Consider the following 13,011-nt stretch of genomic DNA (forward strand, 5'->3'; position numbering starts at 1 on the left):
AACTCAATACATACAAATCTGTGGACTACTCTCCCCACCCCCACGAGTCCCATTTGATTGATTTAATTTGAAAATGAAGATTTAGAGGGGAAGTTATCAATCTGGGCTACCGTTAAGGTGTGTTATTTTATCACAGATCCCATTTTATTCAATGAGACCTAGTTACTAATAACTGGGGTTAACAGTACCCATCTTAACGTCAGCCTACATTGATAACTCCCCCCTTAATTAAAGAAAAAGGAAATGTTTCTAGAAATTGAAATCACTACAATATGCAATAAAAGTGAGCCAAGTCTAGGACAATGAAGCCATTGTGACATCACTGATGACGCTGGCTCTTAGGTATTGGTGGAATGAGGCATTATGACATCACAATACCAGCTCTGGTTATCAGAGACTGAAAGGGCAGGGGAGTTATCAACGTAAGATTCCGATGAGTTAATTTAGCACATGTGCTATTTCAGAATGGTTCTGTAACTAAAGCGCGCATGGCAATGGGGCACTGACAATGGTGCGCCGACACCTGCGCGCAGGACGATTTTGCTTCACCCTTTCTACCGGTTTTATGGCTTATTGGGAGCATTTTGAGGGGAGTTGGGGGGTTGTACACTTGTAAGTGGTCGTGCTCCCATTGGGGGGGGTTGGGAAAGGGAAACCCCCCCAATTCGATTTCGATTTCAAATATTTTTATTAGATTTTTAACAAAGAAAAACAATAAGAGGAACAATACTGCATACAGTAAGATCTCGCTGTTTGGGAGTTTTCAGTGTATTTGGGGGGGGGTCTCCCTCAGCGGGAACATGAGCATTTATAAGTGTAGTACACCCCCTCAAAACGCTCCTGATAAGCCGTAAAAGCACTGGAAAAGGTGGCGCACAATTGTCCTGCTTGCAGGTGTAGGCGCGCCATTGACCGCGTGATTGACGTGCCACCTTCAGAAGAGGTCCCATTTTATACTATGAGCCCTAGTTACTAATAACTTGTCTTAACGGTAACTCATGTTGATAACTTCCCCCCTTAATTACTAACCTTTCCAAATTCAGGTTCGATCGAGGTGAGTTACATTCTGATCAAGCTGGTGGACTACTGCTTCTTTCTCATTTGTTCCCATCTCTTCCTCAGACACCCCTCCTCGCTCTGTTTTCTTTCACCACAGCATTCAGGCTATTATGGATCCTGACACCAGAAGGCGAGGGGGGCTTCTGGATGAGAGAGAAGAATCTCTCATCCTATATATATTTTTAAAATCTAAATGTCACTTTCCTTTATAAGGGTTGGACAAAATTAATTTGATTACTCTCCGAAGATAAAAATGTGTGCAAATTGAAGGTTGTGGGTTTTTTAAGTCATGCAAATTCTAATGAGACCAACAGGCCTGTGAACCTCAATTTGTTTTAGGAAAGGGAGAAACAGAAAACTGAAGGCCGATAAAGACCTATCTAGTCTGCCCAACCATGCCATCTGCTACCCCCTCCTCTCCCTTACAGCCAAACAGTTGAGACAGAGTTGGAGAGTAAGGTTGTTGCCTCACCTAGGTCAACCCATAGCAGCTCATGCTGTCTAAGTCCTGCCCCATTGCATGTATGGAGGTGTAGTTCTGCTTTTCAGAACTACAAAACCATGCACTGCAGTCACTGTGGCCCATTACATTGAAATTTTCATCCCAGCCTGCCGTGGCTGCTAAAAAAGCAAATAGGGATTATTTAAAAAGGGAGAACTGGGAATGTCATTACACTTCTGCATAGGTTCTCGGTATGTCCACACCTTGAACAGCAGGAAGTAGCGCCAAATAACTTGGAGCTAAGCCACTGCCCCATACCTTTTTAACTTTGGCATGAGCAGCGACAAACTTATTGCTTGCTTCGGCTTCGAGACTCTCTCTGACGTCACTTCCTGAAGTGATGTCAGAGAAAGTTCCAAATTGGCATGGGCAGCAAATTTGTCGCTGCTTGTGCTGTAAGTTAAAAGGTACAGGGAAGGGGTGTGGGCGCAGGTGCACGGCAGGGGGAGGAGTGGGAAGGAGGGTGGAGAGCAGGCGGGGTGGCAGTGCCCCCCCATGGCCCCCTGACATGTTAATGCCCCTCCCACTTTAATGCCTTCTTTGCATTTGTGTGCAAGAGAACTTAGGCGCACTGGTTATAGAACAGGGGTGTGTGTTCCATGCGCAATAGCAAACTAGAACTTGTTAACGTTAATCATTAGGATTTATCACCAATTTAATGCAAATTAGCTAATTATGTTCACAACTAGCCCTATTCTATAACTGCGTCCAATTGCACACATAATAATAATATTTCACATTTGCTATAGCGCAATTACTGCATTAGGCAGATCTAAGCAATTTACAATCTACAAAAAGAGTTCAGCGAAGTGAGAAAAGTATGCTAGTGTGTAAAAGGAAACTAGAATATCAATCGTTCAGTATAAAGTGGGGTAAGAGACAAAAGATTGGGGATAATGACACATATAACTGTTCTCTTAGGCTTCTGCGGCTGGCGTCATGATTGTTGCTGTTTTCTGGGTCTTGCCACATCTGTGTAGGTAGAATCGACGTTTCAGCCATCATGCTGTGGTTTTCTTAAAGATGGCTGAAACGTCGTTTCTACCTACACAGATACGGCGAGACCCAGACAACAGAAACAATCACATCTATCTTTGGGTGCTATGTATAGAATGGGTGGGTAGGTGGGGGGGGGCGTGCAGTTCTGGTTACCTCATCTCAGAAAGAATATAGTCGAACTAGAAAAGGTTCAGAAAAGAATGAGAAATTAATAATGGGGAAGAAAGAGAAGTTGGGAATTTTCAGCTTGGAGAAAAGGGGATACAATAGAAGTTTATAAAATCATGAGTGTGGTAAAATGGTTAAATAGGTCAACCAACACCAAAGCAAGAGGACAGTCTATGAAACTAATAACTAGAAGATCAAAAACAAATTAGAGAAAGTTCTTTTACATAGAGAATAATTTAGATCTTGAATCCTTGCCAGAGGATGTGATCAAGGCGACCAGGAAAGAGCAAGTTTCTGGAGAAAATGACCGTGAAAGACTTCTAAGCAGGTAGACTAGAGAGACATTGTTCATCCCTGGAAATGAACTCTGGAAAATAGATCTACTTTTAGGATCAGTTGGGTAGTTAATAATAATAATAATAATAACAGCTTATATACCGCAATACCGTGAAGTAGTTATGATCTGGACTGGTTGGAGACACATTAGAATATAAGCATAGCCTTACTGGGTCAGACCAATGGTGCATCAAGCCCAGTAGCCCGTTCTCACGGTGGCCAATCCAGGTCACTAGTACCTGGCCAAAACCCAAGGAGTACAATATTCCATGCTACCGATCCAGGGCAAGCAGTGGCTTCCCCCATGTCTATGGACTTTTCCTCCAGGAACTTGTCCAAACCTGTCTTAAAACCAGCTACGCTATCTGCTCTTACCACAACCTCTGGCAACGCGTTCCAGAGCTTAACTATTCTCTGAATGAAAAAAAAATTCCTCCTATTTATTTTAAAAGTATTTCCCTGTAACTTCATCGAGCGTCCCCTAGACTTTGTAATTTTTGACGGAGTGAAAAATCGATCCACTTGTACCCGTTCTATTCCACTCAGGATTTTGTAGACTTCAATCATATCTCATAAGCACATAAGCATTGCCTCTGCTGAGTCAGACCATAGGTCCATCATGCCCAGCAGTCCGCTCCCATGGCAGCCCCCAGGTCAATGACCTGTAGTGATCTATTAATCAAGAGCATTTTGTACTGTATAGTAACCCTCTAATTGTACCCTTCAATCCCCTTTTCCTTCGGGAACTCGTCCAATTCCATTTTGAAACCCAAAATCGTACTCTGCTCTACCACCTCTTCTGGAAGCAAGTTCCAGGTGTCCACCACCCTCTGGGAGAAGAAGAACTTCCTAGCATTTGTTCTGAATCTGTCTCCCTTCAATTTTTTTGAGTGCCCCCTAGTTTTTGTTGTCCCCGCCAGTCTGAAGAATCTGTCTCTCTCTACCTTCACTATACCCTTCATGATCTTATAAGTTTCTATCATATCCCCTCTAAGTCTCCGCTTTTCCAGGGAAAAGAGCCCCAGCTTCTCCAGCCTCTCAGCATATGGAAGGTTCTCCATGCCCTTTATCATTTTTGTTGCTGTTCTCTGGACCCTCTCGAGTATCGCCATAGCTTTCTTTAGGTACGGCGACCAGTACTGGACGCAGTACTCCAGATGCGGTCGCACCATTGCCCTGTACAGCGGGAGGATAACTTCCTTGGTTCTGGTAGTGATACCTTTTTTGATAATGTCCAACATTCTGTTCGCCCTTTTAGAGGCCGCTGCGCATTGTGTTGCCGGTTTCATTGTTTTATCCACCAAAACCCCCAAGTCCTTTTCTAGGTTGCCTTTTCCCAATGTCATCCCCCCCATCATGTAGTTGAACATCAGGTTCCCTTTCCCTATGTGCATAACTTTACACTTCTCCACATTGAAGCTCATCTGCCATTTATTTGTCCACTCACTCAGTCTGTTCAGGTCCCTTTGGAGTTCTTTACATTCCTCAGCAGATCTAACCATACCGGAGAGTTTTGTGTCATCCGCAAATTTTATAACTTCACACTTTGTCCCTGTTTCCAAGTCATTAATAAATATATTGAATAGCAGTGGTCCCAGCACTGACCCTTGTGGGACGCCACTTGTGACCCCTTTCCAGTCAGAATAGTGTCCCTTTACTCATACCCTCTGTTTCCTGTTTGCCAGCCAGTTTCTGATCCATCTGTGTATGTCCCCTTCCACCCCATGGTTCCACAGTTTCCTTAGAAGGCGCTCATGGGGTACCTTGTCGAAGGCTTTCTGGAAGTCCAGGTATACTATGTCTATGGGGTCACCTTTGTCCAAATGTTCGCTTATCCCCTCGAAGAAGTGTAGCAGGTTTGTTTGACAAGATCTTCCAGTACAGAAACCATGCTGGCTTGTTCTCATCAGCTTATTTTTTTCTATGTGCTCACTGATACTGTCCTTGATTAATGATTCGGCCATCTTCCCCGGAACTGAGGTTAAGCTGACCGGTCTATAATTCCCCGGGTCGCCTCTGGATCCCTTCTTGAAGATAGGTGTAACATTCACTATCCTCCAGTCTTCCAGTATTACCCCTGTTTTCAGGGATAGGTTGCAAATCTGCTGCAGTAACTCTGCTATTTCGTCTAAGTTCTTTTAGTATTCTTGGGTGAATTCCGTCCGGGCCCGGGGATTTGTCAGTTTTTAGCCTATCTATCTGATTGAGAATGCATTCGAGGCTTACCTCCATGCACGATAATTTTTCCTCTTGGTCCCCCTTGAAGAATTTTTCCGGTTCCGGAACATTTGATATGTCTTCTTTCGTGAAGATCGATGAGAAGAATGTGTTTAATCTGTCTGCCACTTCCTTTTCCTCCTTTACCACTCCTTTCCTATCCCCCTCATCCAGGGGTCCCACCTCCTCTCAGCTGTCTCTTTTCCAACCTTTTTAGTTTTCCTCATATGAGAGGAGTTCCAGCCCTCTTATCATCTTGGTCGCTCTTCTTTGAACTTTATCTAGCGCCACTATATCTTTCTTGAGATAAGGAGACCAGATGAGTTCGCACCTTGAAGCGATATAGGGGCATTATAACATTCTTAGTCTTGTTAACCATTCCTTTTTTAATAATTCCTAGCATCCTATTTGTTTTTGTGGCTGCCGCTGCACATTGGGCAGAAAGTTTAATGGATGTTGGTCTGACTCAGTATAGTTTACTTAAAATTCAATATACCGCTATGCCTGCAAATATCATCAAGTGGTTTACATTTTAATAAGATAAATATCATGATATTGAATAAAAAACAACGCCAAATTAAAACAGGAAAGTAATCATTCGCACAATTTAAGAGACTAAGGTAATAAAATACAAACAATATAAGGTTTAGTGGACCTACTGTCAGCCACTACTTCTCTAAATGTCCTCTGGAATAAATATGTCTTTCAGGCAGTGTGAAATTTAGACTATGATAATTCTAAATGAACTTGGGAAGGGCGGGCATTCCATAAGAATTGGGCAATACAGTAAAATCATTGATTCTAGCATAGCATATGGTTGTTCTTATGCTCTTATATATGTAGGGGATCGGCTTGCTCAGGTAAGGTGACCATTTTTAAAAGAGGGAAGTTTTAATCAGTTAGAGTTGGAGAAACCTTTTGGAGAGAAACATACAAATTTGTGGATGATATGAAGTTATTCAGAGTAGTAAAGACGCAGGGGGATTGCGAAGATCTGCAACGTGACATAATCAAGCTCGAGGAACGGGCATCGACATGGCAGATGAGGTTCAACGTGGATAAGTGTAAAGTGATGCATGTCGGTAACAAAAATCTCATGCACGAATACAGGATGTCCGGGGCGGTACTTGGAGAGACCTCCCAGGAAAGGGACTTGGGAGTTCTGATCGACAAGTCGATGAAGCCGTCCACACAATGTGCGGCGGCAGCAAAAAGGGCAAACAGAATGCTAGGAATGATAAAGAAGGGGATCACGAACAGATCAGAGAAGGTTATCATGCCGCTGTACTGGGCCATGGTACGCCCTCACCTGGAGTACTGCGTCCAGCACTGGTCGCCGTACATGAAGAAGGACACGGTACTACTCAAAAGGGTCCAGAGAAGAGCGACTAAGATGGTTAAGGGGCTGGAGGAGTTGCCGTACAGTGAGAGATTACAGAAACTGGACCGCTTCTCCCTTGAGCAGAGGAGATTGAGAGGGGACATGATTGAAACATTCAAGATAATGAAGGGGATAGACCTAGTAGATAAGGACAGGTTATTCACCCTCTCCAAGATAGACAGAACGAGAGGGCACTCTCTAAAGTTGAAAGGGGATAGATTCCGTACAAACGTAAGGAAGTTCTTCTTCACCCAGAGAGTGGTAGAAAGCTGGAAAGCTCTTCCAGAGGCTGTTATGGGGGAAACACCCTCCAAGGATTCAAGACAAAGTTAGACAAGTTTCTGCTGAACAAGAACGTGCGCTGGTAGGGTTAGTCTAAGTTAGGGTGCTGATCTTAGACCAGAGGGTCACCACGTGAGTGGACTGCTGGGCATGATGGACCACTGGTCTGACTCAGCAGTGGCAATTCTTATGTTCTTATGCTCATTCAATATTCAGGTAAATGCCAGCATACTAAATTCATTTGAGGGGGTGAAGGGTGGACGTAGGAAGATTGGAATACTGCACATTTTAAAATGAGTGTTCTTACTACCCATGACCAAGGAAAGATACATTGGTACCCACACTGTCACCTCAAGTTTGGGGTATCATCATGTAATGGAAGGGTATCTCAATGATCACCAGATTTGGGCTTACCCAGGTCTGGTTTTAAGCCTAATGCACCTATGGACCTCGTGTTGCAAATGCTTTTAAAAAGGCAGGAGGTTCAAGTGCCATCGAGGGAGTGAAAGTAAAATCAGCTCTGCTCGCCTTATTCTAAATCACTTTTCACAGGGGTAAAATATATTAACAGGACTAGTCAACCATCAACGAAAAGATCAAAATCGCCAGTCCAACATCTCAAAACTACTCTTTGCAAGAGAGAACAACTTGATATGTATAACCATAATTGAGTACTTTTGAGATGTTGGACTGGCGATTTTGATCTGTTCACCTTATTCTAAAGATATGTAAGAAATAAACCATTGTGTTTTCCCTTCATTCAGAAACTAAATCTGCTCACATTCTCCCTCCTGTGTCCCAACTAACTTGAAGAGACCTTAACATGTTGAAAAGATATCTGTGAACTGTCACAGAAAGGATGGAGGTGGTCCAGACAAGGGATACAAAAATGGTACGAGGTTTACACCAAAACTGTAGATGAGACTGGAGGACTTAAATGTGTATAGTCTAGAGCAGGGGTAGGCAATTCTGGTCCTCGAGAGCCGGAGCCAGGTCATGTTTTCAGGATATCCACAATAGATATCCATGAGATAGATTTGCATCTCAAGAAGGCAGTGCATGCAAATCCATCTCATATATATTCATTGTGGATATCCTGAAAAGCTGACCTGGCTCCGGCTCTCGAGGACCGGAATTGCCTACCCCTGGTCTAGAGCAGTGTATTCCAATCTTTTGGAAGCCCAAGGTATACCTATGTTTTTCAAAAATGTGAGGCATGTCCACCTCAGTTTAGCAGGAAGTGTGGACATGGAAGAGGCTCATATAAGCAAAAAATGCAAGGTAAATACCAAAAGAGCCATCAGAGGGTAGAAGGACTTAAAGGGGAAAGCTCAAGAGAAGGAGGTATTGTTTACAATGTGTATGCTATACAAAGCAGGACCTGGCTGTCCATACCCTACGAGTCTTGTTAATTTCTATACTTTGGGCTCATGAGGAATATGTGTGAGTACACATTTTCAGAGAGGAACGAGCTCCTGCACACTGAGTGCCTCTGCTCGTGTTCGTGCCTGCAGTGTGCTGAGAGCACAGCATCAGACAGTGGTGACTTTATTCATGACACGTCAGATTGTGTTTGAAGGCACAATGCCTGGAAAACCCTGTGCTGTGGGAGAGAAGAGACATTAGATCAGGGGTGTCAAACTCAGGCCAAATGTCTACTAGAGCTGGCCCGCTGGGTATGTCAATCGGGTTTTAATTTATCATGTGCCAATAGATTTCTTTAGTGTCTAACCTTTTTATTCAGATCTTTGGGCGTTTTTTTTTATGCCACTTTTTCCTTATGATTACGGTTGTGACTACGGCACTTGCCGGCGATTTTCAAGCCGGTTTTACTTTCGGTTTGCTCAGCTCAGAGTGCTACATATTGTCTCTACTAGGTAAGAGCCAAAATGGCTTGATTTCATTCTTCCTTTTTATTTTTAACATGCACATAGTGATTTTAAGTTATCTTAAGTTCCTATATAATATTAGCTGATGGCTGTTATGTTTTCTATAGTCTATTGCCACACTGCTACGTTTGTTAGTGCAGGACAGCTACACTTTTTTCACAGTTTGCAGCAGAGACTTTTTATTTATGCATTTTTAAACCTTTCCATATGCAAGATTTTGTTATTATTTATTTTTCACTATTTATATTATAATTTTTTAGGGATGGGTTTTAGTTTATTATGTGCCCGTGATACTTCTTTGGCCACTTTTATGTTTACACTCTTAGTTTCTTTTGCCGAACCTTGCACTTAAACATAGCTATGACCACGGCACCTGTTTTGGTTGGCCCGTGCCTTTGTCCAAGTTTTTAATTTTGGCCCACTGTGTTTTTGAGTTTGACACCCCTGCATTAGATAGTAAAGATTATGGAACAAGAAACAAACCTTTTTTTCAGGGGAAGGAAGATGCTAGAACAAGAGGATAGGTTGTGAGTTTCCAAGGGGTGAAACTCAGGAGCAACAGCAGAAAATATTTCTTTGCAAAAATGATGGTGGCTGCATGGAATGGTCTCGCCTGTGGAGGTGGTGGACACAAATGCTGTGTTTGAGGAAGCCTAAGGTAAGCACAGAAGACCCTTACATGTAACGAAAATGAAGAAGAGATGGACATCAGTTGAGCTCTATGGCTGCTCATCAGGAATGAATTACAGCAGCCTGGACAGGCCTTGAGTTCCTCATCTGCCTTCATTTTCTAAGCAACACAATTGTAATTCTGTGAGATAACTTTCGGGTAAATAAGTTTAAACAAGGACAAACAAGGTCAAGGGGTATCCATATATCTTCAGCCAGACGCTCAGAGTAGGTGCTGCAAGTCAAATGGTAACCAATTTCTAGAAGGCATGGGACAAGCACAGAGAATCTCAGGTCAAAAAAACGGAAGAGATAGAAGCATGACCTAGTCACATTTATTTTAAGTGCACTGCAGACAGCAGCCCAATGGGTGTGAGGGTAAGTACACTGCAGGAAGAAGCCTGAAGGGTGTGAGGGCAGGTGCACTGCAGGAAGAAATCCAAATGGTGTGAAAGTGAGTGCACTGCACACAGCAGCCCAATGGGTGTGAGGATGAGTGCACTGCGGGAAGAAGTCTGAAGGATGTGAGGGCGGGTGCACTGCAGGAAGAAGTCTGAAGGGTGTGAGAGCGGGTGCACTGCAGGAAGAAGCCTGAAGGGTGTGAGGGTGGGTGCACTGCAGGAAGAAATCCAAATGGTGTGAAAGTGAGTGCACTGCACACAGCAGCCCAATGGGTGTGAGGATGAGTGCACTGCAGGAAGAAGCATGAAGGGCGTGAGGGCAGGTGCACTGCAGGAAGAAGCCTGAAGGGCGTGAGGGCGGGTGCACTGCAGGAAGAAGCATGAAGGGCGTGAGGGCGGGTACACTGCAGGAAGAAGCATGAAGGGCGTGAGGGCGTGATGCACTGCAGGAAGAAGCCCAAATGTTGTGAAGATGGGTGCACTGCAGACAGCAGCCCAATGGGTGTGAGGGCGAGTGCACTGCAGGAAGAATCATGAACGGTGTGAGGGCGGGTGCACTGCAGGAAGAAGCCCGAATGGTGTGAAAGCGAATGCACTGCAGGCAGCAGTCCAATGGGTGTGAGGGCAGGTGCACTGCAAGAAGAAGTCTGAAGGGTGTGATGGGAAGTGCGAGTAATGATAGTTGGAGATTAGGATGTAAAACAACTCACTCAGAATCATACAGAGTAATGAAAAAGCTAGAGGTAAAGGGAGTGCGAGTGATTCCTCCAGAGAGAAAAAGTAGAGAACCAGGAACTGGGGATTATCAGTAAGGCACAGGGAGATAAAATAATTCCCCCAGGGTCACAGAGAGAGTCCATGACACAGCTGAGAATTCAATTTTGACACAAGGAGATAAAGTGACTCCCCAGGTTTACATACAGAGAATCAATGACAAAGCAGGGGATTAGAACTGAGATACCGGGAGATAAAGTGATTACACATCTTAGGTCAGTGAAACAGGATCATATACAGTTAGTGATGTCCAGAGAAGAATGTAATTTCCACCCAGTGTCACCCACGTAGACTTACAGACTGGTCAAGAGAGACCTCAACTAGCCGAATATTGCAAGAATAACAGAATTCATGCCTACCAGCTAGAGAACCAAAGTCTGCTGAGCCTCTCCATCCCAAGAGCTAAATGAAGTCTGGACCTTATAGAAACAGACTACACCTACAGACCTGTTCAAGATATCATCAAACGTGGCCAAGCGTCTCACACAACAGAAGGAATGATTGAGACCCCCATGCACATGCAGAGAAAGAAGAATGAGAAAAATCTCTCTTTAAACAGAAGAACCGGCAAATACAAAAAAAAAAAAGATTCTTTAACTAAATGACCTCCAAAACCTGACATAAGATAACGAACTGCACACATCCTATTAGGCAGAGAGAAAACAAACCCAAGCTGGTCGAATATCTGGAATAGGGAGATGGTTTCCCAACTCTTTGACATGGTATTTTCAGAAGGTCTGTATACAGAAAGGTACAATAAGGTGGCCTATCCGCTGGAAACTTTGTCAACACTAACCTCGCTGTACCCAAACCAAATTTTTAAAAAAACACTACAACCCAGACAGAAGTATAGAGAATGACGAGGCTGTGATCACCTGCAACACTCCCACTCCAACAATTAAAAAGTGTGATGCAACGGTAGAGGAGTCAACCACAAAAACAGAATTACTAATACTCGTAAAAGTGACAGTACCAAGCAGCTCTTCTATGCAACGTGTGAAGAGGATCCTCGGGTAATTGAATAATGCACTCGGAGAAAACACACAGAAATACTCCCAGTTCTCTAGGTAGCTTGAGATATTGCCTTTATCCGTATCACACCATATATGCTCCAGAAGGAAATGTTCTTTGGCACAAAGTAAGTACTTTTTTGCCTGATTCTTATATTCAGCTTCCAGCTGCACTGAACCCAACATCTTCTAGACCACAGCACCATGAGTCTTCATTCAGAATTCCCCAGACAGTTTTCCATAAGAAAATAATCCTTTTCAGCTCATCTTTGCTATCAGAACAATAGTTTTCAACCAGGGGTTAAAAATTGTGGCTCCTTCTAGAGCTGAAGTAATGTATATCCCTAGTCTGGCCACTAGGCATCGCTGTTGGGTAATTGCAGAGACTCCCTGCCCCTAGGGCTATCTCTGTAGTATTTCTGGTCTCAGACAGCACAGAAAGGTGTCCTAATAGGAGCCAGGCACATAGCCAGACACCCAATTTTGGGTGGGCCTGGACCCATGTCGGGTGGGTAGATCTCTCCCTCTTCTGCCAGCGTGATCCAGCCCCATCCCCGACACTTTGGTATCTCAGGCTGCTCCTCTCCAGCCTGGGCGATCTGGTGTCTCAAGCCAGACACTGCTTACCTTTTAGAGGGTCGATCTTCACCGGCAGCGAGCAACCTGACTAATACATGCTGCTCACACCAGACTGACAGCCGTCTTTCTGATGTACTCCACCTATGCAGAACAGGAAGTTGCGTCAGAACGAAGGCTGTGGATCTGGCATAAGCAGTGTGTTATTGGTCACGCTGGTCTCTGCTGGTGAACATCAGCTCTCTAACAGGTATGCGACAGGAGAGATTTCAGGAGTTTTTAGCTGGTGGGGCTTGAGGATCCCCACCAGCAACATGTAGGTGTGCTGCTATTGGGTGAGCCTGAGATCAATGTAGGTGGGCCTAGGCCCACCCATGGCTATATCACTGATGTCAGCAACACATGCCTTTTAGTCACCAGGCCAACCAAATACCAAATCTTGAGATAGAATCAGTCCAAGCTTACAACTGAGGGTCATTCCTGTCACTGTACACACAGTTTCTCAACCCACTTCTAAAGCCCCTAAACATGGCTGACTTTCAGGATGTCCTCAAGGAGACCCTGTGAACATCCTGAAAACCCAGCTGGCTAGAAGGTATACCAAGGCTAGGCTAATAAACTACCATAAGCAAACCCATTTGGAGACCCCAATCCAAGAGTCAGAACCAGGGATTAGAACTAAGGCACAGGGAGATAAAGGGGTCATTCTTTTCAGATCTGCATAGATTTAGCATGTGCGAATATCCAC

The sequence above is a fragment of the Geotrypetes seraphini genome, chromosome 16 (assembly GCF_902459505.1).
Source record: "Geotrypetes seraphini chromosome 16, aGeoSer1.1, whole genome shotgun sequence".
Classification (NCBI taxonomy): Eukaryota; Metazoa; Chordata; class Amphibia; order Gymnophiona; family Dermophiidae; genus Geotrypetes; species Geotrypetes seraphini.